The 5,810-nt window shown below is 31.0% G+C and overlaps 1 long non-coding RNA gene across 2 annotated transcripts; it reads right to left on the bottom strand.

Moving 5' to 3' along the window:
* Positions 1 to 2,180: 2,180 nt before the first annotated feature.
* On the bottom strand, positions 2,181 to 3,217 carry LOC105118642 (uncharacterized). Of its 2 annotated transcripts, none has more exons than XR_840993.1 (4): positions 3,113 to 3,217; positions 2,606 to 2,843; positions 2,402 to 2,500; positions 2,181 to 2,229 (listed from the first exon to the last, which is right to left on the bottom strand). It is a non-coding gene; the product is annotated as an uncharacterized LOC105118642 (long non-coding RNA). The 2 variants fall into 2 exon arrangements; XR_840994.1 differs by having other exon boundaries at positions 3,094 to 3,211.
* Between the last annotated feature and the right edge of the window lie 2,593 nt (positions 3,218 to 5,810).

Below are 5,810 nucleotides of genomic sequence, written 5' to 3' on the forward strand. Positions count from 1 at the left end.
ATATTTAAAAAAATAATTAGTTTAGTTTGATATTAATTTTATAAACTTAAAATAAAAAATTAAACCAAACTAAAAAAACTAAGTCAAACTAAAATCAAATCTATTAAAAATCACAAAAAAAAAATCTGAAAACAATATAATTTTTTATTTTTAATATAAAATAACTCAATTGAACAAAAATGGATTAATTTAAACTAGTTTTAATTTTTAAAAATCAATTTACTTTTAAAAATAAAAATTAAATGGAATTGAAAACAATCACCTCTTGTTCTCTTGTTCACAAATACGAAGGAATTTTGTTGATTCGCCGGATGAGATTTCCAATGTCGAAAATTCTGGCTTCAATGAAAATGAATGCGAGCATATCAAATTCTTCTACAGTTTGGACATGCCAGCTAATTTGTATTTTTAAAAAACTTAATTTTTTTTACTAATTTTTTTTTAAAATTTATCTTTTTAATGTATTAATTTTAAAAATAATTTTTTTAAAATAAAAAATTATTATTTTAATATATTTTTAAACAAAAAATACTTTAAATTATAATCATTATCACAACCTTAAACAAATTATCATATAAATTTTTTATTTCAACAGCTCAAAACTCAATTCGCTCAAATGTTGATATATCTTCGATTTTTCCCATTTCGCAGTCAAATTTACAAGGAAAACTGTGCTTGCGATTTTGTTCAACAGGAAGACCGAAAACACAGGCAATCTTGTTCCTTCTCCCTTCCTCCTCCTTCCTCTTCCTCTTCTTCTAGTTTTTTTTGGTTGCAGAGCCTCTACTGTATCCAGGAAGACCGGTTTTTTATTTTTTTTTATTTAATTTAGTTTATTTTTAATTAAATCGATTCGATTGGATTGAGGTTTTTCAATTTCAACCGGAAGACCGGTTTTTTTATTTTTTTTATTTAATTTAATTTATTTTTAATTAAATCGATTCGATTGGATTGAGGTTTTTCAATTTCAACCGGAAGACCGGTTTTTTTATTTTTTTTATTTAATTTAATTTATTTTTAATTAAATCGATTCGATTGGATTGAGGTTTTTCAATTTCAACCGGAAGACCGGTTTTTTTATTTTTTTTATTTAATTTAATTTATTTTTAATTAAATCGATTCGATTGGATTGAGGTTTTTTAATTTCAAGTTTATAAAATCAAATTCAAATAAAATATTTTTTAAATATTTTAATCGATTTAATTATTTTTTTGTTAAGGTTTCATTTTTTTCAGTTATTTGTTCTTTAATTTTCTTGATTTAATTAATTTTTCAGTTTTTTTTATTTACCCCTAATTTTCTAGTTATTATTCATAGGATAATAATAAGTGGACGATGAGTTAAACCTGATTAAAAATTCTAAAATCCAATTAATTTTATCATTTCTGATTATTCAATAATTTCACAAGTCTAAAATAAATCACTCCATGTCAGAACTTAAGTCATGTCTAGAAATGATTTATTGGTCTATATTGGGTTAATTGAATTCAACCTCGATCGTAGATAAGGTCCGTAAAAGAATGTATGCTTATTGTTTGAGATGGAGTTAATTCGCCGAAGAAAGAGATGGAGTTTGAGAACAGTCAACCGGACCTTAGCTGGCAATTAATCGGACCTTAAAAACATTTACAAGTCCGGTTGACTTCACTTTATTTCCCTTTTTTATCTACATTTGTTGATTTAAACATCAAATTGTATTTTCTTTTAAGAACAAATTTAAACATGATACTGGAAGAAATGTTGTTGCCACTTTATAGTTTTGATTTATTTTCTTTTCATTTACTAGTTTTTATTTATGACATTTTTATTTAGATTATGTTTTATTTTCTTTATGGACTGACGAGAAAGAATTTTCTCTCTCTTTTTTTTAATCCATATATAAAAGCACAAACCAAATGAAAATCTGATGATAAAAAACCATAGACAGGTCCCAGGCATTCATAGTTTGGCATGAAAGCCATAACAAGAAAGAATCAGACAATACTTAAACAAAGCCAATAACACAGAAAATCTAACATTAAGACTACCTCCACATTTCAGAAAATAGAAAATCACTAAAAATGACTTATTCAGTTCATCAGTTAATGTGGTTAAACAATGAAAAAAGAAAAAAAAACGTAAATACCTCCTCGCTGTCCTCAGCTGACTCCGGGACTCGGAAGTGGTACCCAGTGCATAACAGCCAAGTAGAAATTCCAAAACTTCTAGCCTAATAGACGGATCCACACCCTAACACGCAGCAAACAATGTCATATAGCTACACAGAAATTCCAATCCACTTCATAGAGATATGAAACCCAAAATTATAGTCTAGAACCAAATCAGCACCATCTCATTATTCAACGAAGGACTGGAAAATAAATTTAAGGGGGCAAAATATAGCAACAACGAGACAGCATACCCCCAAAACTATCAACTTGAGTGCTTTCCGAAAACCCGAAACCTTTCCATTACTATCAAAAGTCGACTCCCATTTCTCCGGCTTAAGCATTTTGCTTACCTGCAACATTAACAGCACAAAATCCCTATCAAGATAATTAAAAAAAAAAACCTCACCGATAACACGAAATCTTATGAAATAAAAGGTCTGAGCAGTCAATCTTACAGTTATAACAACCTTTATAAGTGATTGAGGAAGACAAGGCTCTCATATCCTTCCCCATTGTTCCTACTCTCTGTAAATTCACCACCGATATCGCTTTTCCACATTTCCATTGCTTCTCCTCTCTCTCTCCACCAGACATCTACAGCAAAAAAAATCCTCCTTTTCTCTCTCTCTCTCTAATTATTTTTCTTAGTTTCCTAAATATCATCGCCGTTTAATTAAATGACAAACTCAACAACTGCAATTGCGAAATCAAAATTAATGAACCCTCATTAACTGATTAATTTGATTAATGATGAAAAAACATCGAATTTAAATAAAAAATACATGAAATTAATAGATTAACTGGAAATTGGAAACGTCGATCGAAATGGAATAGACATGCAGCAATGATCGGATGATCCGAGCAAAATGTATGTACGCATGAAAGAAAAAAAAAGGTACAAATATACGAGTATGAAAAAGAAGGTATGTGTACGAATACGTACAAACGTACGGAGAGAGCACCTGGAGAAGAAAAGTGAGATAGCGGAGAATGGTGAGGACGAAGAAGATAGGAGGAGAAGGAGGGGGTGGAGGAGTTTGCTGTCCTCCGTCGCCATTTACGAAAAAAAGAGAAGAAAATAAGAAAAGAAAAAAGAGCGTTTATTCTTCTCTCTTTCTAGTTTCTTATTCTTATTTTTACCCCTGATTTTTTTTTTCATTTTTTTTTCTATTTAGGAAAAAAATGTTTTATTTTTTTCTTTAAGAAGTATAAATTCTAATATGATTAATTTATCCTTTATGTTTTATGTTTAAGGGTGGCGGATCCTTTAAGATATACATATACATACATACGTATGTATGCATGCATGTATATGTTATTCATTTAAGACAATGCAATGCACGCTGGCTTTGGAGGAGAATTTAATTATATCTCGCATGCAGGTAGGAGTCGTTCTTTTAAGGTAAGGGTGACAGTTAAATTTAGGTGAATATTTAGTAACGTGGTTATGATTATTTTTTAAAATATATTTTATATTAAAATAATATTTTTTCAATTTTAATAAATTTATTTTTAAAATTTATATATTAAAATTAGTAAAAAATTTAATTTTTAATAAAAATATTAATTTTTTAAAAAACATAGTTACAAATATATTTTAATAAACATTGTTTGCTTAGTTGAATAATTATTATTTAACTCGGCGGGAATTATGCCCCATAAGACCATAGACCTGGATTGATGATAACGTCCTTTCTACATTCTTAGCTCATAGATACTACATAAAAGGTTTTTTTAGGGAAAAAGTTTGAATGGCCCATATTATGCTGTATTGATCAATGGCTTTACAAAATAAGGTGATTACACTGAATTTCAACATGCAAATACAAACATTGATAGAAAAAAATATATGCCATGTGTCTAGTAGCAGAAATTGCAGATTGCAATAACAAGCAACGAAATGGCATAGATTATCCAAGTAGCCCACTTGACACCAGGGGGGAATGGGATTGAAATGGTGATGAAAACCACGGTGGCTGCCAGGAAAACGGCAACTTTACCCAATACTTTGGATGTCATCGGAAACTTGGCGGGGTTGATAAAATGTGAAACAAAGAGGCAAGAAAAGATAATTGCAACAAGGAAACAGACTAAATGCAAGGAATCGAGTTTGGAATCAGTAATTTGGTGAAAATGAAGGGCTATTTCAAGTCCTGTTGTGAAGCAGTTGCTTATAAGCGTCATTTGCCATTCCATTTCCTGCCTAGCACGGAACATGGTGACCAGCTCTTCTTCTTGGTTCATGGTGGGACGTGGTAGCTGCTGTGATTCCAATTGTCCTGCTTCATGCCAGAGTCGGGACACAGATTGTGGAATTGAAAGAATAAAACCCTTGATAACTCGAGCACCATTCTCCATGGTTTTCCTGTGCTGTATGCTATAAAAGATTGGGAAATAATTTATAAGAAACGAAAAAAACGGTCGGAATAGTATGCTCGTGATACCTTTATAAAAGTTTTTTAGATATATATAATTTATAATAGGTTTTTTTAAAAAAATTTGAGATTTTTACTTTTCTTTTTAAAAATATTTTGAAGGAAATTTAATTTTTTTATTTTTAAAATAAAAAATACTTTAAAGAATAAATACTAGCAGCAGTAAAGCTTCAAAGTCTACGAGTGTAGAATCCAGAATGTAATAATCATGTACACAGAGAAAAGAACTAAGAAAATGGAGAAACGTAGAGAAACAATGGTGAATCCTCTCTCTTCTTCTTTTTTAGTTTTTTCACAGAGAGAAACAAATTAACTCAAAAGCTCAGAGAAAATTTGCACACAGGAAAAAATGCAAAAAACCTTAAATTATTATTGTAAAAAAGAAACAAATCGAGAATCACCTGAATATTCAGCTTTATTTGCAAGAATACTTATGGTAGATACAGTAAGTGCAGTTCTTTCCTCAGCTCTTCGAGCGTGTTTGGGTCTTTTTGTTTCACCGCTTTGTTGTTTGCTTCGTATACAGTAAGTGCAGTTCTTTCCTCAGCTCTTCATTAAAATTGCCCGAATTAATAAAGAGCTGAGTGCTGCAGGCGTCGTTGTTTGCAGTAGGGCTTGAATATGAATCCTGTTTATAAAAATTGTGTAAGAGAATAAATTTAAATTAATATAAATTATATACGAAAATTTTATATAAAACTTTAAATTATTAGATTGAATTGATTGTATAAGTGCTGTGGTAGTGTATACACACTGTTGTCTGAATATGTTGTGCCGGGGGTCTGTCTTGCCTACGGATATATATATGGGTGTCCGTATATATATTCTTATGCGCCTTTTCTATGGAATTTACGGGGAGGTGGTGAGGTTTTGGGTCTTGCCTACGGATATGGCAACGCAAGAGCAAGAGCAGGAACAGGTCTTGTAAATTCAGGAGCAGGTCTTGTAAATTCAGGAGCAGGTCTTGTAAATTCAGAGCAGGAACAGGTCTTGTAAATTCAAGAGCAGGAGCAGGTCTTGTAAATTCAGGAGCAGGTCTTTAAATTCAGGAGCAGGTCTTGTAAATTCAAGAGCAGGAACAGCTCTTGTAAATTCAGGAGCAGGAACAGATCTTGTAAATTCAAGAGCAGGTGTTATAATCCATAAATTATAACACCTAAATTTTGATCGCTCACCTTCTTTTTTTTTGTTGATGGTCTTGGGGGGGGGGGGGGCGTCCGGGGGG

This window comes from Populus euphratica, unplaced genomic scaffold (assembly GCF_000495115.2).
Source record: "Populus euphratica unplaced genomic scaffold, PopEup_1.0 scaffold2113.1, whole genome shotgun sequence".
In the NCBI taxonomy this organism is placed as follows: domain Eukaryota; kingdom Viridiplantae; phylum Streptophyta; class Magnoliopsida; order Malpighiales; family Salicaceae; genus Populus; species Populus euphratica.